The sequence below is a fragment of the Apium graveolens genome, chromosome 11 (assembly GCF_009905375.1).
Source record: "Apium graveolens cultivar Ventura chromosome 11, ASM990537v1, whole genome shotgun sequence".
Classification (NCBI taxonomy): domain Eukaryota; kingdom Viridiplantae; phylum Streptophyta; class Magnoliopsida; order Apiales; family Apiaceae; genus Apium; species Apium graveolens.
This window is the reverse complement of record NC_133657.1, coordinates 178996643-179020688: the sequence shown is the minus strand read 5'-3', so window position 1 is coordinate 179020688 and position 24046 is coordinate 178996643.

Here is a 24046-nt window from a genome sequence, read left to right as displayed (position 1 = left end):
AGCATTTTTATGAATAAATATTCAATAAAATCACTTTAAAATGAATTAAATGGATATAGCTCGATAATTGATTATAAAATTAATCCTCACATCCAACAAATCATAAACAATTTATACCACAGTGACACACAGTTGACTGAACCATCACCTATTTTATTTGTTTGATAATTCAATAATTACATTTATAAATCGGATCCGAAAATAGGTTACTTAGCCGCTAAGTAACTAAAAAGACGATACGATTTTAATACCAGAATTGGATAATTATCAAAACAGAGCTTCCTATAAAATACTTTATACGAAATTAAGGTGATAATGTCTCGCCTTTTGAGAATATAGGTTCTTATCGATATATAAAATGGTTTGCGTATCGAAAATTTCATATCGGGACTCGTACAGATCAAACCGTACCCCGGATCGAGAAAGTCAAAACACGGAAAGTGTTCAGAATTATCAGATTAGGTTAGGAAGGAGTTTTCGGAAGAGTTTCGGGTTGTAAAAACGCAAAAACGATTGAAGTGGGATGATTTCTAATTCCAAAAATAAATTTTATAATTATGTAAGAATAATCATTATTAATCCTATAAATTCTCATAAAATCATATAATAATCCAACAATTACCAGAAAAATACCAAAATTATCTAAATTTAATTTTGGATAATTGGAAATTAAAATATCTAAATTTTATCAGAAATAAACATCCAAATATTATTATCCATCATCAAATAATTCACCAAAATTCACATAAAAGTCATATAATAATTATTTATTGATAAAAATAATTACATAAATTTTCCAGACGTTACATCCTTCCCCCTTAAAAAGATTCTATCCTCAGAATCACGCTAAACAACAGATACTGATACACTTCGAGTATCTACTTAAAATTTCTCAGGACTCACTACTTCAATCACGTTCTAGCGGTCTCCTGCCGTCATTAAATTTATCAGTTGCTCATGCAATCCCTAATTCAATCTTTTACTTCTCACATTGAGAGCTAAATTACTCTTCATAGTCATACACACAGGACTGCCTTAAGGACTCGGTACACCTGTGACAACAAGACCAACTCATTCACAATCGTTCTATTCATCTCACTGTTTCAAAGGACTAACTTAATTTACACTAACCTTCTTTTCTTTCCAATTTTAATAGTTCATGTTCATGAACTTTCTATTTTTACTGGCTATTCTATTCTACTTTTCATGTCTCCTTCTATTCGATTAGCCTGGCCTATGATCGTTTCTAATCGTATTCGAGAATTCTTAATCAGCCTTTTGCATTTTCTATTCGTCTGCGTCCGATATCCTGAGTTCATGACGTATGATGTTTCGAAACATTCTACATTTAGTCAAAAGTTAAAAAGAAAATTCTCGGCAACTGCATCTACTCACCATTTGGTAGCATACTTCTATTTCTTTTCAATCACTATCAAGTATATTCATTGAGCGAGAACCTGTTACTATCTGGAAGGAAATATATCAATTTGAAACGGAATGAATCAAAACTTTATTCAAAACCCGGTCTCTTGGTACTAATACTCATTTTATTATCATATCAAATTAGATATCAATACGAACTTTGATGCTCACATCGTTTCATACTGAAGTCAACATCAATCATCTGCATTAATACCACCTTTGATATTAAATAACAAAGTAAGTATCGGCATAGCCCAGAAGACAGGTCAAAACCTATTTTTCAATTCCTAACTTTTCCAATTTTTTTTTTTTAGCCAATTCCCAACACTCTTAATGTTATTCACCCTTTTCTTTCTATTTGAACATCTGTTCCTAAATGGATCTTTCCTATTTGGTAATTAACCACACACTGGAGCTCATAATCGATTATAACTAGAATTCATACCTTTGAAGCTAAGACTGCAGTTGTTATTTTTCAACTTTTCACAAGCATTTCTTCAGGCTTTCAACTTGGTCTTCCTTAGTCTTTGAATAAATACAATCACACTATCCCAATACTCCTGGTATATTATGTTCACTTAACCTTCAAACTTACAATTTCTGATAATCGACGCGTAACATCATATATCTATTTTCTTTTTTCTATAACCACTTTTGTGCTTAGCGAAAAATACTTTCTATTTCTTTATTCTTACATTTCACATTTTCGAGGTTTTCCTTCACTTATTATTTCATCCCTATTGAATTAGACGATATGGGGCCTTCGTCACCAGCTTGACTCTGTGCAGTAACCGACGAGAAATTCTTACCTCATTCCTCGAGGTAACCTTGGTAAATTATTTTGAACCTCCGGGGCTTCACTTTAATTTGAAAGAATTCCGACATGAGATTAGTTGCAACGTTCTTCTTCAACAGTTTGCCATCAATACCTTGGTTTAATCATTCCTGTTTACACGCATTCCTTGAATGAAATTCCCATATTCAATTATCGATATTTCACTTCATTCTCCAATCAATTTTGGCCCAACTGACGTTTATACCTTGCGTATATCCTGGATTATTTTATAAAATTTCTTTATCATCCTTTTGATTTCACTTCTTGTCTTGATTAGTTCTTTATTCTCATTATTCATTATCTTCTTCATACATGACGAATTTCTTTTTTTTCTTAATAATATTACTCTGTTTATTATTGAATAGGTCATTCCTGTAATTCACACTGGAATGAAGGCTTTTATTTATACTATTTAAACTCTTACTAACAAAATTATCGAATTTCCTCGGTAGCTATTTTCTTAGCCTTGCTTGACGTGTCACATGTTGCATGTTTTATTTCTCTTCATTGACCATTATCTCTTCTTCCTGAGTTCACATGCGGACTTCATCAATCTTCATTTTCATTGGGTGCTTGAATTTGCGAACTTTCCGTTATTTTGCAACAACTTTCATTCACGCCGTTCAAAAGAAGCGTACCTTCAAATCTTCCATTAATTCGTCATTCAATATGGGTATACACCCAAGTCCATCCTGGAACGCTATTGCAGATGATATAATCCCTCTTCTTTACCTTGAACCTTCAGTTCTTAAAAGAATTCTTATTAATAGCATGTACCGATAATTTCATGTTCCTCTTATTCATCGAAAAGAGCGTATTCTTCTGGATCAACCTTGCACCTAATTACAGTAACATCACACTAATTAAGCTAGGCCTTTTAATTTACATTAATGCCATTACTTTCCAAATTTCTTATTGCTTTGATTTCGAAGCTGGAAATCATGTTAGAGCTTGACTCAATCTAATTGGAATCGATTTCCATTTAACTAACCATTAGTTGGCAAAGTGGATCAATCAACTCCTTTAAATGATCACTTAAACCAAGTGCTGACTAGCTAACTGGAATCAAAGACCAATTACATAAAGTCAGTTTGGTCATAACAATTTTCTCAAGAACCGAGATTGCAATTATCTGGAATGCTGACGAGAATGACAATATACTTCTTTGTTCTTAACTATAGGGTAATTTCTGAAAATTTGGGCAGCACTTCCCCTACACCATTGACTACCAGTCGGACTCAAGCCGACACCATCAATCAACCAAGTCATCCACAATCATATACGTCCACTTCCATCAACCAAATCATCCCCAATCATGTCCACCTACTTTCATCAACCCAAAATCATCAATTCCCACAATTCACCTTTAATCAGCATTTGATTAGCATAGCATATTTCTTCTTAATTGGAATTGGGTCTGAAACCCACAATGATTAATATTACCATACATTCCTCAACTCTTTTTAAAATATTATGAATTGTCCTTAATGAATTCAAGGTTTGATTTCATGATTTTGTTAATTTATTTCTGACCATTATTAATCGGTTTATCTTTTAATAACTGTGCATGGTCTCCATTATTATTGTCACAATCTGGCAGAAACTCAATCGTTAGATCATTATTCTTGAAAAGTTTCGCAATCGAATCACCATTGCTTCATCTCTATTTATGGCTTCGCATTGAACTTCCGTTACTGACCCGGGTATGAGCATTGGATTCATCATCACTTATTTACGCAAATTAGAAAATTTTACAATTTCTTGAAGAACACGCTCGAAGTTTGATTATATTTAAGATTTCTTTCATCTCGAGTCTTCACGAACAGTATCTTCCAGCGACGAAGGGATGTTTCACACGGTAATTGCATGTCTGAGTCATTGTTCAGAATTTCCTTGATCTTTGATCGTCGTCCCGATACTCGTTTGCTCCGTTTGAAGCACACAACTTTACTTCCTTATTTCGTAACTGATCTAATTATTACAGTTAACTAACGATTCATTTCTCATCACAATCTTCCAATCCAAAGTGCATCGCATTAACGTAATCTATCATACTGATGAGATCCTTGTAACACGTACAATTTCCAGATTTGATGTTCTTGCCACGACCGCATTGTCGGTGCATTCATTCTTCTTTGCTCGCAAATGTCCCCCCCCCCCGTCTATCGATTTGCAGTCGTATTCTCTTTCGACACGTACTTCTACCTATCACACGGGATTATTCTATTTCTTTTGTAATCGTCAGAGAACAGACTCAATGCAAGAGGAGAGTTTGTGAATATGATTTGGATTGAAAATTGAATAAGAAATAACAATGCCACAGACGATTGGGAGAACTGGTAAATCAGAAAATTAAAAGAAGAAAAATGAGTGAAGAATGAGACAACCATATACGTACTCAAGATGGCCAGTTTTTCATACTATATGGCATACAGCACATGATTAGGTGGCATCCCACCCGACTTTTCGTCATTTCGACAAACGTCATATCATAACACTGTTGTCTCAATCAGAAATTAAGGATTTGAGAAGAGAAACAATTCAGAAGGGATACAGGAATTTTTCTTTCGTTTTTACCTCATATAATTTATTAACAAAAGAAGCTCCTACGTATTCAAGAATCAAGAAAAAACATATATTATCGTATTAGAAGAAAGAATGTCAATGCCGATCACCTTCCACGCTTTACTTACGCATGCCTTCAGGATCGTGCGGATACAGGTTCACGATTTAAGTCACATCATTGCTTCGAAATGCCTCCTGGAAATGCCTTCACATCAACTACTTCAATAATTTGATCTTAATCGCATCCTTTCGAAATTTGTACTCACGGCTTCAGATCTCATCTATGTCACGTAAAATATCCAGCGATAACGCAACTCCTCAATTCTATCGATAAAATATGATGTCTCTTCCACCATCTAGAAGATTCTACCATTTCCTTCAATCATCCTTTATTTATTCAAACCACAAACCTCATTAAATTTTTAATAATTTTATAAATTGAGTAAGTAATATTTTTAACATGTTGATTCATAATTTATGTTCGTCCTTCACGGAGAAATTTAAACTTTCTTCTTACTAGTGGTCTACTTGATCCTTCGAATTAACAACATTTCTAATTCCATTCTTCTTTTTGGGTCATTTTCTAGTTTATAATAACAAGAACATAAATAGTAATTCGACAACCAATTTGTAAAATTTATTTCATGCAAAAATCTTCTGAAAGTTGATTAAGAAAATCTTTTCTGAAATCTCATTTTAAAGTTTTGGAAATCAAATATTCGGTCGTCATTAATATATACATTACTTGCTATTTTTTTTATGGTTTAACAATGAAATGTCTAATTAAATAATGTCCATATAAGGGTCTCTTCACTTTGATACCTCTTCTATATTTCCTCGGATTCAGCTCGCACAGATTAATCGCCGAAACTTCATTCACCGTCGTAAATCATCTTATTCACAATTCTATTGCAACGCTGACATGTAGTACTGTCTTTAACATTCTTGTCATCGTTCTTGCCGTTATTCTCACACCCACGTGTGTGATTCGGTGTTCTGTCGGTAGATAGGGTCGCATTTCCTTGCTAATCTTACCTATATCTAGAAGGGTAACTATCATTCCTCGCGCAGCTCCCGATGGGTGATAAGAATCTTCTCGCAACGGCGGTGCCTTCAAAACGTGCAATGTTGGTTCTTCATCCGCTTCCATCAACTGGTTGCTCCCGACGTGGAACGCGTCCTAATACCTAATTCTAAGTTAAATCATAACTTTTCTTACACAATTTCTCATAAGAATCGATCGCATAGTCTTCAAAACCATATGAAAAGTAGGGTAACATACCCAATCTCCGTCGATCCGTCGATCTGTCGATTCCTCATTACTATAGGACCTAAGAATTCAATATACCTATATTTATAGCGTTGCAACCTTCGCCTCGCACTTTCTCAGCAATCCTATCTTAGCAACTCCATCTCGGATCTACTAACCCTAATTCGCATTCAACTCAATTTATCCTGAATGTGCCTAGGGTCTTTCCTATCCTGTACGACCAATCATTCCCATCTTACTCTCACCTATTCTTATTTCAGTGACCAATAACCTGCAGCTCTGATACCAACTGTAACACCCCAAATCCGGGGTCAAAATTTGGTGTCACTAAACAATCCTTTCATAGAATAATGAAATAAATAAATAACCCCCCCTTGAATCCGGATCGTTTACAGGTTATGGTATGAAACAAGAATCTAATCTTCTACAACTTACAACAACTAAAATACAATTGTAAATACCTCTGAACTAATGCTCGAATCATATTCTTCTAACTTCTTCAACCTCTCGCAGCGGAGATTTCTCGGACTTCTGCTATCTCCCTAAGCTATTCATTTTTATCCTTATCTGTTTCTGGCAGAAATAAGAATTGACAAAGCAAGAGTGAGCCAAAAATGCCCAGCAAGTATATATTTTGAGTTTCAAACATTAATATCAAATAAAACTTCTGGACGAAATCTCTGAAATATTTTGAAGAGCGAAACACGAAATCGTTCAAAGAATATACTTCATTATCTTAAAATCAATTTGATTTGCATTGCTATAAATCACATAGGATATACTGACATTTTGTAAGAGTTTCAGAGATCACGTGTTTTCGAAATATTTTCTGGTAGCACTTCATATTTGAGCAACGAATGCAATAACTATTCATAAAACGACGTTCAAGAAATTCCTCACTATTCAGTATCCATCATTATCGACTAAGTGGCCATGGACTTAGCCTGCTAAACCAGCCTGATAAGGACGGGTTGAATAATTAAGAAGATCTCAATTCATTCAAGATCCTAACTATCACTGAGCAACTAATGCTGCAGCAACAATCTGAACCTCGAATATATTTAGAAACATTGTAATTTCCCGAAACTGAGTGCTAAGAAAGAATAACTTTAAACCATAATCACATTTTATTTCAAGAGGGAATGCCGTTAATGGCGATCAACAACAAATTGGACTGAACACTAAAAACCAACATATGCACTATAACCTGCTGATCAGTCAGGAGATAGTGCGGATCTATACCCAACTGCATAGACCCAACCAACATATGGGGCACACAGGTAACTATGGCCTAAAGGGTCCGGTCCATCTCCGGCCCATAGGATCCAGCTCATCACTGGTCCTCATAATAATCGTCCAGCCCGTAGAGTATTTTGATGTCAAATCATTTTGATTTCAAAACATCCCAAATCAGGGTTCGCAAATAACCCGAACGAATGGGTATTTTCTCAAGAGAGCAATCGATAATATAGGAACAATAATGAAAAGAACTGGCATAATAAGAGTAATTGCAGCGAAATATAAAACAGTTAACTATTCTGAACTTAGAATAGGAGCGAATAAATATTTGCAGTATTTAAAAGAAATTTAAGAGTACTTGCAGTATTTTAAAAGAAAAATCCAGAATACTTGCCTCAATAAGCTTTAACCGTTATTACTGGTTGACTTTGGTTCGACTTAGATCGTTCGGCTTTATCATCCACCTACTATCCTATTCGACGATCCCAACATTCAGACCCTTTGGTTGGAACTTTGTTGATCTCGACGTCTAATCACTAGATCGATCCTAGTCCGATGTCACGTCTCGGGTCTTCCGTCTAAAACCTACAGGGTTAAAATACCCTAATTCAGATGACCGCTTAAGCTTAACATCAAATTGTTATCCTATTCGACCCATACGATTTCATATCCGAATTCATATTTATATGCATTATCGAAATACACATAGCTATTATGGTCCACATCTTCGAAAATCGGTTCGGTATTTAATTTCGGAAAATACGTATATTTATCGTTTTGAAAAATAAGGTAATCGATTATTCTTGAAATATCTTATCACGTTATGTAAATAGGTTTCATAAAGTTCAATCATATCCTCGTTCGACGTTTCCGATAATTACAGGTTACGTTCCCGTATTTTCGGAATTAATTTCCCGAAAATCGGGCAGCGTTTCCTCTATTTATCGGCCTGCCCGTCGAATCATTTCGACGTCAAATCACAACCACAACACAATCCAACACAATCGTCCAATTCATAATCCATACACCAATCCCATTCACCGATACAATTCAGTTATTAATTATTTTATTCATATTTTTTTTATTCGTATTTTTATTTTATTCGTAGGACTCAGAACCGCGTCATCACAGTCCACCGTCGGCTAGCCGAGGCTCATCGCCGACGGCGGTAAAATTCACTGGTTCCCGTATATCGGACATCCTACGTAAATTTTACCGATTAATTAATATAATCCCGCAAAAATATTTTATTTCATAAAATATCAGTCAATTATTTTATTTATATTTTTTTCCTGCAAAAATCCAAAAGTCCCAATTAACTCGAACCCAACAGACAGCAATGCAATCAACAGAAACAACATATGCGACTGAAATGATACAGGCAAAACACGCAACACATCACACACTCCTCCACCCCTCCGGTCACCTTGCCGGAAAATTTAAACCGGCGGCAACCGGAGCGGCGTGGGGCGGCATACGAACCAGGAACACACAGATATATACCCACATGTGTATGTATATATCAACAGGATTTAAAACGAAGCAACTACAGGAACCAACTGGAAAATACCGCGGCGAAGAAGAACGGGAATCCGGCGACGGGAAAGACGACGGAAACCGGATGAAATGAAACAAGGGAAGTCTTGCAGGGAAGAGAATCAGAAAAAAAAAACACGGAGAGAGAGATATAGAGACGAGAGAAAGAGAGATTGAGAGTGTAGTAGAGAGAGAGGAGAGGAAAGAATTGAGGGAGAGAACGAAGAGAGAGACGGAGACAATTGACGTTTATCAGGAAAAGAGGAGATATAATTATCTCTTCTGATTATTTTGTTCTTATCACCACTTATTTATTTTCTTATAATGTCTGACTCATTTCTTCGCAATTTAACGAAATAGTTGCACGTCAAATTTTATCGAGAAAATTATAAATTATATATCACACTTCCAGGAATATTCAAAAGATATCAAAATAAAGTTTTCATGATTTTTGAAATATCTTGGTATTAAATATTGATTTTACAATTAAATGGAATCATAAAATTATTTAAAATTGAATAATAAATAAAATATTGATTTCTAAATTTTATAAACTCCTAAAAATAATAAATGAAATTATAGCACAACAAAAATAATTTTAGAAACAATTTTAGCATTTTTATGAATAAATATTCAATAAAATCACTTTAAAATGAATTAAATGGATATAGCTCTATAATTGATTATAAAATTAATCCTCACATCCAACAAATCATAAACAATTTATACCACAATGACACACAGTTGACCGAACCATCACCTATTTTATTTGTTTGATAATTCAATAATTACATTTATAAATCAGATCCGAAAATAGGTTACTTAGCCGCTAAGTAACTAAAAAGACGATACGATTTTAATACCAGAATTGGATAATTATCAAAACAGAGCTTCCTATAAAATACTTTATACGAAATTAAGGTGATAATGTCTCGCCTTTTGAGAATATAGGTTCTTATCGATATATAAAATGGTTTGCGTATCGAAAATTTCATATCGGGACTCGTACAGATCAAACCGTACCCCGGATCGAGAAAGTCAAAACACGGAAAGTGTTCAGAATTATCAGATTAGGTTAGGAAGGAGTTTTCGGAAAAGTTTCGGGTTGTAAAAATGCAAAAACGATTGAAGTGGGATGATTTCTAATTCCAAAAATAAATTTTATAATTATGTAAGAATAATCATTATTAATCCTATAAATTCTCATAAAATCATATAATAATCCAACAATTACCAGAAAAATACCAAAATTATCTAAATTTAATTTTGGATAATTGGAAATTAAAATATCTAAATTTTATCAGAAATAAACATCCAAATATTATTATCCATCATCAAATAATTCACCAAAATTCACATAAAAGTCATATAATAATTATTTATTGATAAAAATAATTACATAAATTTTCCAGACGTTACAAGTATAATCCAGACTCCAGGCATGTAATAGAATATGAGCCAATAGAGCTTCAGGAAGATTTATCATATGTAGAGAGTCCAATAGAGATTATAGAGGAAAGAGAGAAAGTATTAAGAAATAAAGTGGTAAAGTTAGTAAGAGTATTGTGGAGAAACCCAAAGGTTGAAGAGTCAACCTGGGAGTTAGAAAGTGATATGAAAGAAAAGTACCCTCATTTATTTTCTTAGGAGATTCTAAAGACAGAATCCTTTTAAGGGGGGAAGGATGTAATATCCGGGATATATCGTGTAATTATTTTTTTCTAATAAACAATTATTATATGTGTTCAGTATCTATTCTGTGAATTATTTGTTAAGTGTTAAATGTGTTTGGATGTTTAAAAATAATGTTAATTGAGTATTTTAATTTTTATATGTCCAAAATAAAATATAGATAATTGTCATATCTTTCTAATTATTTTTATGATGATTTATGATTTTATAGGAATTATATGAATTTTATAAAATCTTTTTTCGAGTATTTAAAAAAAACTATTTTATACAAACGGGAACCAATCGACGTCAACCGTTGTTACATTTTTATAACCCGAAACTCTTCCGAGAACTCCTTCCTAACCAAATTGCAATGTTCCGAGCATTTCCCATGTTTCGACTTTTTCGATCCGGCGTAAGGTTTGTCCTGCGCGGGTCCCGGCGCAACATTTTCGATACATTATTTGTTTCGGTAAATTGATAAAACTCGTATTTTCGATAAACGGGAACTTTTTATTAAAATATCACAATTATCACCTCGTAATACGTGTAACCAGGCGCTGAGACCAAGACCGCAGTACAAATTGTACTGATTTGGATAATTATCCCGAAAACCGGTATCGTTTGGATCAGTTTTTATAAATAAACGTACCATTTTATACCCAGAATGATCCAACGGGATACTAATTTTCCGTAACTATAAATAGCCTTTTACCGTATTTTATTCCGTATCAAAATCATTTGCAGTCGGTTAAATATATAATTTTCCAGTGAAAAACCCTAAATTCATAAAACCTTCTGAGAATCAAACTACAATTTCAAGGTGTTATTAAAATCAGTTGGGAAAGTTGGAGTAACCAAATCGAAGGTCTCGAGGAGTACTATCAGATTCTTTGTTCCATATCACTGCAGAAATCAAGGTTTATTTTCTGAAAATTTATTTATTTTTGAATTATTTTTATTAAAAATATGAATTTTTGTTCGGATGATTATTTGAATGACTTGATGATTGCATGTTGTAGAGCTTGTTTTCCTGATGATTTTCATATGTCATACATCTGACTTGGAGTTCAATAACATGTTCAAAATTGAGTTTAATCTTCGAATTTTGAAATTAGGGTTTATAACCCGTATGAATGTTTTTAATAGAAATTTGGGCCTTTTTGATTTAGGGATTATTAACTGTTGATTTATAGTGGGTTGTGTTCCTTATGAAATTTTCAATCGATTGGTATATAGCTTGTTAACAGAGGATGTCTGAATCGAAGGGAGTTGTGTTTTGAAGTTTTCGATGTTTCGCCGGAAACCGGCGATGTTCTTGGCCATTTTCCGGCCAGGACAGGGATGATTGATGTGTTTTGATTGCATGTACAAGTTGCTGGTAGCCTGTAGTTTAATTCTGGATAGTTTGGTGGCCTGGGGTGGCCGAAATCGTGTTCTCCGGCCACACTCCGGCGAGTCGACGGCGGGGGTTTGCAAAATTGCAAACAGGCCCCTGGACTTTTGGGGAATAAATAGTTTAGTCCCCCAGGTTTCCAGAGTTTGCATATTTTGGATTCCTGTTTATAAATTATTTAAAAATCATATTTCCTATTTATTTTAATTATAAAAATTCGTTTTTAATTTCTGAAAATTCCAAAAATTATTATTTTAATTCCAAAAATTATTTTTAAATCAAAAATAAATATGAATTAATTAGATAATTAATTTCAATTAACATCTAATTGATTAATTGGTCAATTAGTTTGAAAATTAATTGATTAATTGATTTAATTAATTATTAATTAATTTTAATTAATTATTTAATTAGATTTAATTATTTAAAAATGATTTAAAAATTCTGAAAAATAGTTTCGAGCTTTAAAATACTATTTTAAATTGTTTTTAAGGCTCAATAATTATTATAAAATTGTTTTGAAGCCAGATTTGGCCAACTGAACCCTGTTTATTACTCCGAAATTGATCCAACAACCCGTTTTAATTCCCAAAAATGTTTTAAAAATTATTTTAAATACCCGAATGCCTGTTTATGACCCGAGACTTCTTTATAAATGATATATCATTGATTATTTGACGTGTTATGTGCTATATGTGACTTGTTGGTTAACTGTCGGTCTATATATTCGATGTTTACTTGTTTATAGTATAACTTTCCATCCGTTAATCAGAATTGGGTGAAATGAAGGGTAGATAGAAGTATATGTCGAATAGAATCGTATGAGTTGAATATTGATAGATGCTTATGATTGAAAGTTAGAGAAGTATAGCAAGCTAATACCGGGCAAGTGTAACACCCCCAAATCCGGGGTCGGGGATCCGGGTTGTCACGAGTTCCATTTCCCTTAATAACACCCAATCTTAATAATTAATCAACTACTCTGTACTGTGACCCCATAATAAACACACACACCACAAGTTATAGTCTCAGAGATGATCATCCAAAAATAATCACAAGTCGTTTTATTCCACAATTACATGCCAATACACCTTAAACAGGTTTCTGAATAAATTTACATTTCTCTGCCATTATTACAACTCATAATATACATAAGTCTGGTACATCATTAGTTGAAAACTTAGCCTATTGGTAATTTCTACCTCAGCTACAACGGCCTCAACGCTTCCAGAAAGCTACGGAACGTTTCCTATCCGCTTGCGAATTGGGAGCTTGGTCATGTTCATCTTATCTATCTGATGTTGTGTGATGAAAGAAGAAAGCAAGGGTGAGCAGCAAGCCCACCAAAATAATATGTATAATGATTAACAATATATGAGCCTTCTCATAGTACTCATGAAAGTCTTGGTCAAAAGAAATGAACCAAGTTTGATATCTTAATGTGATGAAGTCGCAAAATATTCAGTATATATACATATATACTTTTCAAAATCTTGGAAGTCCTCTTCCATGCATAATATACACAGAGTTCCAGTTTATAATTGTATAAAAATATCGTTGCAAGGTGATCTCATATATCTACCCTTGTCTCAACGTTTTTCTGAAAATCTTTGATATGCATAAGATAATCATTAACTAGATATAAGTTGAAAATATGAAGTTACAAGATACCCCAATATACTTATATATTTTCCAAATATTACTTGAACTACCACCGTTCAAGTTATAATCAGTTCAAAAGTTCATCACATAGATGAGACTACAAGACAAGATTTGAATAGATTCAATCTTTAAATATCATTATAAATAATGAAGTTACGAGATACTTCATTAAATCCCGATATATATATACACCTATATATATACATTTCATACACTCCTTGAAAACCTCTGTTATGAAAATTATAAACAGAGTTGCAATATCCAATGAATTTGGAAAGGAGAAAACCTTGGCATAAACCTGATATCTTGCTGATCAGGCAAAGATACCAATAAGTAACATTTTCTACTAGTAGATGGACGAATTCCCCACTGGTCATCACCCTGGCCGCAATAGGACCTTATGCTGGACTGCTACTCGACCACTTACGCATTTGATGGACTCCCACTGAGCCACTTACACTTTCATGGACGCCCACTGAGCCCATGTTGCTTATGCCGACTCAAATAGATGAACTTACTTCCCGAACGATGGGCAAGTAATCAAGATGTTTTCTCAAAACAGCAACCTCGTTGCGAATGTAAAATACAGCACTGAGCCGGATCCCTCAAGTTTTGAACGAGTATTTAAATCCCCTTTAAAAGGAAGATCTTAAATATAAAAATGAGTTTTGGGATCCGCTCTAACTTTTAAGAATCATTTTGAAGACTCGAAAACACCTTAAAGAGTGTTTGGAGTAATGCTGATTTAATGAAATAAATCAGTCCCAATATATTAGAAAATATCTGAATATTATTATTTAAAAAATATTCACATAAAGAATAATCTTTATAAAAATAATTGAAGTAGAAGTTTTAAAACTTATACTTGAAATGAGTATTAAATAACCAAAGATATACTTATACGAAAGTACTATCTTTATTTGAATAATCAAAGATAAGTTTGATTATCGACACCTTATTCTTTAATAAAATAAAGAACATATCTCAGCAAATAATCGGAGTCATAGATTCTCAAATGAATATTCAAATAATATTCATTAAATAATATAAACTGAGTCATAAGCCCTCGAATAAATATTCAAATAATATTCAATAAATAATATAAAAGAGTCATAAGCCCTCGAATGAATATTCAAATAATAAAATAAAAGGAGTCATAAGTCCTCGAATGAATATTCAAAATAATATTCATTTAATAAAATAAAGAAGTCATAAGCTCTCGAATGAATATTCAAAATAATATTCATTTAATAAAATAAAGAAGTCATAAGCCCTCGAATGAATATTCGTAATAATATTCATTAAATAAAATAAAGGAGTCATAAGCCCTCGAATGAATATTCGTAATAATATTCATTAAATAAAATAAAGTTATCGAATAAACCTTATTCGATTAATAGTTTTAAAAACTATATCAATATATATATATAAATATATATTATACTCGGGAGCCTCGCCTCCCGGTTTTAGAAAAAGTTCACCTTTTGATCCCCTATACTAAGGGTATTATGCAACGAATAAGCATTTGAACCAACAGATATATAAATCAAGAATACGAAACAGGCATGCATATATACCATATCACATGCTACAATATATCGCAAGAATTTGCTAATAACAAATATGCATTTATCACAAGATCATGCATATACACATATACATCACAACAACAGTATAACGGGTAGAAAACTTGCCTGAGCGACTGGGGGTTACAAATGGCTGGGGACGAGTCTGGTAACCTATAAACAACATATAAGTTGGAATTAAACCGAAGTCACTTGTAAATCTATACTTTAACCAAATTAGACTCTAACGCTCGCTTTGCGCTTACTGATTCTCTTAAGTCGCTCGAGTACCCTCGGCTCCACCATTTTTAATAAATTAATCATTACGAGTTTTAAGGCGATTCCTTCGCGAGTGTCTTACCAACTGCCTATTACACTTTACATAAATGTTTCATACTCCAATTAGTCATATAAGGTCTTTAACCTATGTTTCAAAGTAAGGCGAGGGGTAATGTTTCGTTCGCGAAACGTCGTTACTTAAAACGGCCGTTTCTCCTAAACCGTACATCGGAAACAAACGAACCACATATCAAAACAAAGCTCGTAACATGAGCTATCTAAACATGGCAATGGTCAAAATCTAGCAGGGAGTTATCGGGTCCTAATGTTATGAACAAAAGCAGTCTAAAGTAAATCAGACATTACGACGGCTATGTTTACGCGATTTCCAAATTTATACCATTCCAAATCCACCACAATTCAACCCCAATTCACAACCCAATCAAAACTCCATCCAAACTACATCATAACAACCCCAACACTCAATATTAACAATTTATACTTATTCCCCACATGAACTAAAAGCTTTACTTAGGTTCTTTAACTAATTATCAAGATTTATAACTCCAAAAATACCACCAAACCAACTAATCTCTACAAACTCAACCAAACTTTAAACGAACAAGCATCATGCTTCACATATACTATATCAAACATATTCATTCCTAATTACTCAAAACTAAAGCTAGGGTTTGGAGTTTATACCTTCCTTGGAGAGTGGAGAATCAAGAGAATGGCTTGGAATCACCCTTAAAGTCCTTATCCAAGCTTAATCTAAACAAAACTTCAAGAACACAAATTTTAGTTCTTGAAAAACACTATTCACCATCTTCTTCCATGATTTATAGAAAAAGATTGGCTTAGAATTAGAAGCTTAAACTTATAGGAAGTATGTAACTATCCATGGGGAAGCTTAGATAAATACCTTGCTAAATAGTAAGTGGTGGAGCTTGGATCTTCATTTTTTAAGAAAAGAAGCCGAGAGCTTCATGAAGAAATGGAGGAGTTTTTGTGTTTTGTTTGGTGAAAAATGAAATGTTTGCTTGGTTGGTTGAATTTTGAGTTGTTTTAGGTTAATTACTTAATTAACCTTGATTTTGTGTGGTTATAATTCAACCACACTTCCTTCCCTTCTATGTCATGCTTATGTCATCATGTGGTGTCATCCTTCCCTCTTTGTCCTCTTCCCATTGGTTGGATGACATCATCCCCTCTAATCTCTTTGATTAACTTCCTAATTATTTGCCTAATGACCGCTGATCTGTTATACGGTTCGCTTAACTTTTGTTTTCGTTTATCGTTTGAGGGATCATACCCGGGATCTTATTACTTAGGTTCCCTTAACCTTTCTCAATATATTGTATTCCTTTTATGATCCTCTCTTATAATCCTTTAATATAAATCCTTTTTATCTTGTTACCTTATACTCAATTCTTTTCGTATCTAGTGGATTTCTGGGAAAAGTCAAAGTATTCGGAATTGGATTCTGACGATCTTTACATACACTTATATACCATATAGAGTACTAATAAAATCTCAGAATATCCATAACAGAATCCCTACATAGTGGGGCATGAAAAGTTTTCTCATTCAGCAAAAACACTATTCATAAGGGTTTCAAAAATTTCCAAAAATTGGGGTTATTACACTCTCCCCTCCTTAAAAGGATTCCGTCCCGGAATCAGATAGAAAATGAATAGGGATACTCTCCTAGCATTGCACTTTCTAATTCTTGAGTAAATTTTCCCATATTGTGGTCCTATCACCAAACTCTGCCTAGTTTGATAACCCTTCTCCTAAGCACTTGTTCCTTTTTTAATCTATAACCCTTCCTAGTTGCTCCATATAGGTTACGTCTGGTTGCATGTCTATGCGCTCATATGCCCCTATTTATCTGGCATCCGAATTACACTTCCTTAACATTAATACGTGAAACACGTTATGACTTGCTACATGTTCTGGGGTAAGGCTAGCTCATATGCTAACTTCCCAATACTTCTTAATATATCCAAGGGTCCGACAAATTGTGGACTTAGCTTTCCTTTCTTTCCGAATCTCATCAATCCTTTCCAAGGGTTTCCAAGGGGATACCTTTAACAACACTAGGTCCCCTACTTCCTATTCTTTGTCCTTTCGTGTCAAATCAACATACTTCTTATGTCCATCTTGGGTTATTACTAGTCGTCCTCTGATTAGATCTATTATATCATTGGTCCTTTGGACTACTGCGGGTCCGAGCATCTTGCGCTCTACAACTTCATCCTAACATAAGGGAGATCGACATTGTCTTCCCTCAAGGATCTCATAAGGCGACAACTCGATAATGACATAAGATCTATTGTCGTAAGAAAACTCAATCCGTGTTAAGTGATCATTCCAATTTCTTTCAAGTCTATTGCACAGAATCTCATTATAGCTTTTAGCATTAGAGCTTTTGCTTCTCAATACCCATTCTTTTCCAGTTCGTAATCGCTACTACCTTCCGTTCCTAATATTATACTGGTTATACTTTTGCTCGTTAGCGTTCTATAACCTTTTAATAACCTCGTCAACCTTAGTATCACGAATGTGTTTCCATTCCGCATACCACCACAACTTTACTACTCCTTTTTCAGCTGCTTCTATCTTCGAAAGCTTAGTCCTTCATATAGAAGTAAAAGAATTTATTGAGAGATCACTATGATCATGAACACTTGTTACATTGCATAGTTAGTACAGAAGGTGGCCAGCCTTTAGTACTTGACAAGCAATTAAACAATATATGGTATCCTACTCGGCTTCTATCACACAGATAGATAGTCATTCGGAAATACCTCCCCTTCTGGAAGGGTTGTTCTTCTCAGCTTATATGAAATGAAAAGAAGAGAAAAGAACGAATTGAAGAGAATTGTATATGTGAAAAAAAAATATACTGCCACCAAATATCTAGCTTGGAACCTACCTCTGAACTATAGAGGTTTGATATAGGAGAACAAAACATATGTGTATTTATATCAACATCAAGTATTATAGCATCGCATTTTACATGCTTAAATATTTACTATTCCATCCATCATTCTATGGACCCATGCTCTTGCTCGAGCTTATACACAATCACCTTTGAAACTCCCTCGACATCGAAAATCGAATCTGGGTTTTCATTCTAGACATCACCGTTACTAAAATTCTATGCTTGCACTGCAACCTTCCTCGTATAGTAATACGACTCTCTATTGATAAGAAGGAATAAGTATTCAATAGGTAGATAATTGACTTAATTAGTCTATCAATGATAACTTATACATCACCACAACCCGATTAGTGGTACTTAATCTCAACATCCATTTCAATACAACTCTTACGGTTGTAATTAATTGGCTCATTACCCGCAGAATCATTCCTACACTACTAGGGTCCATCGTTGACCTACTGTAGTCATTCATTTTCCATGAAGTCTTAATAGCTAACCATACGGAGTCCATACATCTCGTATCGAATTCTTCTAAGGAGGTAACATGATCACCGTTCATGATTCATGAAGAACACTCCTGAACTTGGCGTACATATGACATGAAGCAGATAAAATTGCAGAAGAGTTTCAATGAAAGCAACGATAGCAGGTTAATACCATTAGTAACCATATGTCTTTATTAGGAGACATGAAGCTCAAAGGTTCATTTAGTCCTTTCGTAACATGGTCCTGGCTTATCTTAAGATATGACCCTCTAAGATAGATAGCCCGCTCACGGTGATTACAAAAATTAATCTTTACCCAACTACTATCACGGTTGAGTATCGCACAATCATCAGAAGGAATGTCAATCTTCCACACCATAATACAACCTTCACAGCCTTAACCATTATCACTATATTCCTCTGGCACGAGCGCCTATAATTGTCCTCTTACACTTAAAGTGTCGGCCACCTCTTTGGCCTTTCTTGATAGTAATATTTCCTTATAATCAATGTCATTTCAACCACCTTCACTAAATTTTCTACCTCATTTCCAATCACTACTTGTGTGAAGATGTTTTCCTTAAAATCTGATGAGTAAAAAAAATATCACCATTTTTCCATAAGTTATTGCCTCAGTCTTTAGAGGTTAATCACTGTCACGACTGACTCTCAATCATACTTAGAACATCTTTTATCCTAGGCCCTAATTGCCCTGAACAATTTCGACCTTTACTGGTTCGATCCATACTTTCTCGTGGTTTAACACGTGCCCCACTTGGCATCATTATAATTACGTCATATTTCCTTTATCAACATTTTTATTCTTGAGAATTTTGAATATTACCTTTCTCCTTGTAAAACCTCTAAGGTTATCCTCGAATCGTTCCTCCTGTATTCCCTAGATACAGGGCATATCAAGATACCATTTATTAATACCAGAATCATTGTCTATATACTTCTGAAAAATTTCTCCACTGATCCTTAAAGGTTGTTGTTACCTTAACCCTTTCCAAATCATATTGTCAAAACTCATACTGTCCCTATTAAGGGTGAAATGCCAACCTTTATGCATTCCCCTAGGATTCATTTTAAGTTACCGATGTTCTATCCTTAATTCCTACCTTTAAAAAGGTACATGCATCCTTCCATTGATAGATCAAGTCATATATCCCTGATAAGGGTGTCTTATTCAATCATTCCCACCTCGATAGTACATGTCTAATTTCACAATAACATATGTATTCAAACTGAGGTCAACCCATATGGCCTTCATAAGATAACAACGGTTATCCGCTTTTCTTGCCTAATTTGGTAACGATAACAAGGATGTTCTGGAAGATATTGGTCGTGTTCAACGTGAACTTCTTCTTAATAATTCCTTATTTACTTTTGTTGTTTTATCTCAACAGTCACCTCAATGTTGGGATATCTTTTATATCGGGCGTCTCCCTTTCTGGGTATCATGCCACCGGTCTTATACTTCACCTTCTTGAAGGTCACTTCCTTCATCCAATTTTATTAATTTCTTACTTTCTTGTCTCCTCAGTCTATCCGCGTCTCATTATTTATCCTTCGAATTATCTCAAGGTTTCCTCGAATCTTCCCAACTTACAGGGGATAAAATATATGTATCTCTTATCCCCTCAACCATCAATTTTAACTCATGGTGAATCACCCTCATCCTGACGATTACATACTTTTCTATTTCTATTGCTACGAGTCTTTAGGGTTTCCTCATACCCAACTCCCTTATCATTCCTCAAACTCTATTGCCGTTATATTCCTTTTCACTTCAATTTCTTTTTATTTTCCTTTCTCTTATCATTATTTCATGAACCAACATAACTTAAGCATTGATTTCAAACATCCCGTCCTTCTGGATTCGTGTCCTCAGAACGAATCTTGATAACTTTTACAACTTAGATTCACAATTCATCATACTCGTCTGCCTTTGTTCTGGCTCTAAAGCTTTTACACTATCTTCATAATTTTGGGAAGTACTTTCCTGAAAACAATTGACTGAACTTTAATCAGTTTATTATAATCTCTTGCTCCGTGCCTTCCTTGGCCTTTCACTAGAGGGTGGTCTCTCTCTTAGGAGGGTAAGTGACAAAAACAGTCTTTTGTGGTTCGTCAATCATTTAGAATCTCAAATGATTCCTATATTTCCTTTAGCCAGGCTCTTGCCTCGACTGGGTCAACTTATTTCTTGGAACACTGAGAGCTTAGCGATTTAAAGGTCTTGAAAGAATTTCCCACTACATTGTTTCCCTCAAGGTGGTGGTTGGGGATAATAGTCTAAGTTCTTTTTAGACAGGTCCATGAATTACCGTATAGGAGTATTGTCTCGGGTCTCCTTTCCTTACTCGACTTTCTGTTTCCTTAGTATGAAATGTTTCATCCTTCTCTCATACTTGGGGTTATCTTATACGTTAAAATCCTCATTTTCCACTTCATTATGTTATGGGTTCCTTCTATCTTGATGGCGTCCTCCCTGACTATCACATTCAGGGTTTGCCCTAAATCTTATTCCTTGAACTATGACTTTCATCTAAGATCTCATCTTTAAGCTCTTGAACATTTGGAACCCAAATTCTATAGGAATACCTCATTATTCCCTTATCATCTTTCTCGGTATTAATCTCATATCTATTTGTTAGCTCTGCCTTCATTCATCACTTTTTCTGGTACAAAATGTTCTTTTCCAATAATTCGGTCTGTATTGCAATCTCAAACAGCTTTTCGGCACCGGCTCCGGTTACCTTAACTTCTATTTCCATTTTCTCAAAATTTCTTATAAACTCTCCCAAAGACATTATTATCTTGAGTCTCTCCTTTTTACTAAGGGCATCAGCCACCACATTGGCTTTCCCCGAATGATAAAGAATCTCCCAATCATAATTCTTGATTAGCTCTAACCGCCTCCTCTGGCGTATGTTGAGCTCTTTCTGCGTGAAAATGCACTAGAGTACTTATGGCTTGTGTAAATCTCGCACTTCTCTCCATACAAGTAGTGCCTCCAATATTTAGGGCAAAACTATTGCCACGAGCCCAAGCTCATGGATGGGGATATCGAATTTTATATTCCCTTAATTGTCTTGACGCGTACGCGATTACCTTGTTGTGCTGTATAAGAAGCACCCTAATTCCTTATGCGAAGCGTCAATACAAATCACAAAATCTCCTTTTTCCATCCGACAATGCCAACATAGGGGCCGTCACCAACCTTTGCTTCAGTTGTTAAAAGCTTTTCTCGTATTTCTCTGTCCATTCAAACTTCTCAGTCTTACGAGTAAGCCACGTTAAAGGGGGCTACTATCTTTACAAACTTGAACGAACCTCCGATAGTGACCGACCAATTCTACCTCTGGTAGTCGACCTAACCATGGTCATCAATTCATCAGTGGTCCTTTATTCATTCTTGTCAGGATCCTCCATGGGATCCTCCTCAGCAACTATCCCTTCTAGGACAACATCCTCAACATGAACATCATCCGATCCCGCGTTAGGACGCTCTATCGGATCCATAATCTGATCTCCAATAAGTAATAAAACATCATCGCGTTGTTGCTCCTCAACCTCAGGGTTCGGAGTCCCGCTACCATATACGATAACGAACTACACTTCTATCATGATATTTATAAGGGTTCCCATAAGGGTTTTAACTATCAGTACTACGTTAGGTAGTCCGACTATGAACTTGGCAAGAGTTCTTATTATCTTAGTAAACTTATTATCTTAACGTCACATCATCTCTGAGGTTTATAACGCTTAGCTCTGATACCACTTCTGTAACACCCCCAAATCCGGGGTCGGGGATCCGGGTTGTCACGAGTTCCATTTCCCTTAATAACACCCAATCTTAATAATTAATCAACTACTCTGTACTGTGACCCCACAATAAACACACACACCACAAGTTATAGTCTCAGAGATGATCATCCAAAAATAATCACAAGTCGTTTTATTCCACAATTACATGCCAATACACCTTAAACAAGTTTCTGAATAAATTTACATTTCTCTGCCATTATTACAACTCATAATATACATAAGTCTGGTACATCATTAGTTGAAAACTTAGCCTAGTGGTAATTTCTACCTCAGCTACAACGGCCTCAACGCTTCCAGAAAGCTGCAGAACGTTTCCTATCCGCTTGCGAATTGGGAGCTTGGTCATGTTCATCTTATCTATCTGATGTTGTGTGATGAAAGAAGAAAGCAAGGGTGAGCAGCAAGCCCACCAAAATAATATGTATAATGATTAACAATATATGAGCCTTCTCATAGTACTCATGAAAGTCTTGGTCAAAAGAAATGAACCAAGTTTGATATCTTAATGCGATGAAGTCGCAAAATATTCAGTATATATACATATATACTTTTCAAAATCTTGGAAGTCCTCTTCCATGCATAATATACACAGAGTTCCAGTTTATAACTGTATAAAAATATCGTTGCAAGGTGATCTCATATATCTACCCTTGTCTCAACATTTTTCTGAAAATCTTTGATATGCATAAGATAATCATTAACTAGATATAAGTTAAAAGTATGAAGTTACAAGATACCCCAATATACTTATATATTTTCCAAATATTACTTGAACTACCACCGTTAAAGTTATAATCAGTTCAAAAGTTCATCACATAGATGAGACTACAAGACAAGATTTGAATAGATTCAATCTTTGAATATCATTATAAATAATAAAGTTACGAGATACTTCATTAAATCCCGATATATATATACACCTATATATATACATTTCATACACTCCTTGAAAACCTCTGTTATGAAAATTATAAACAGAGTTGCAATATCCAATGAATTTAGAAAGGAGAAAACCTTGGCATAAACCTGATATCTGGCTGATCAGGCAAAGATACCAATAAGTAACATTTTCTACTAGTAGATGGATGAATTCCCCACTGGTCATCACCCTGGCCGCAATAGGACCTTATGCTGGACTGCCACTCGGCCACTTACGCATTTGATGGACTCCCACTGAGCCACTTACACTTTCATGGACGCCCACTGAGCCCATGTTGCTTATGCCGACTCAAATAGATGAACTTACTTCCCGAACGATGGGCAAGTAATCAAGATATTTTCTCAAAACAGCAACCTCGTTGCGAATGTAAAATACAGCACTGAGCCGGATCCCTCAA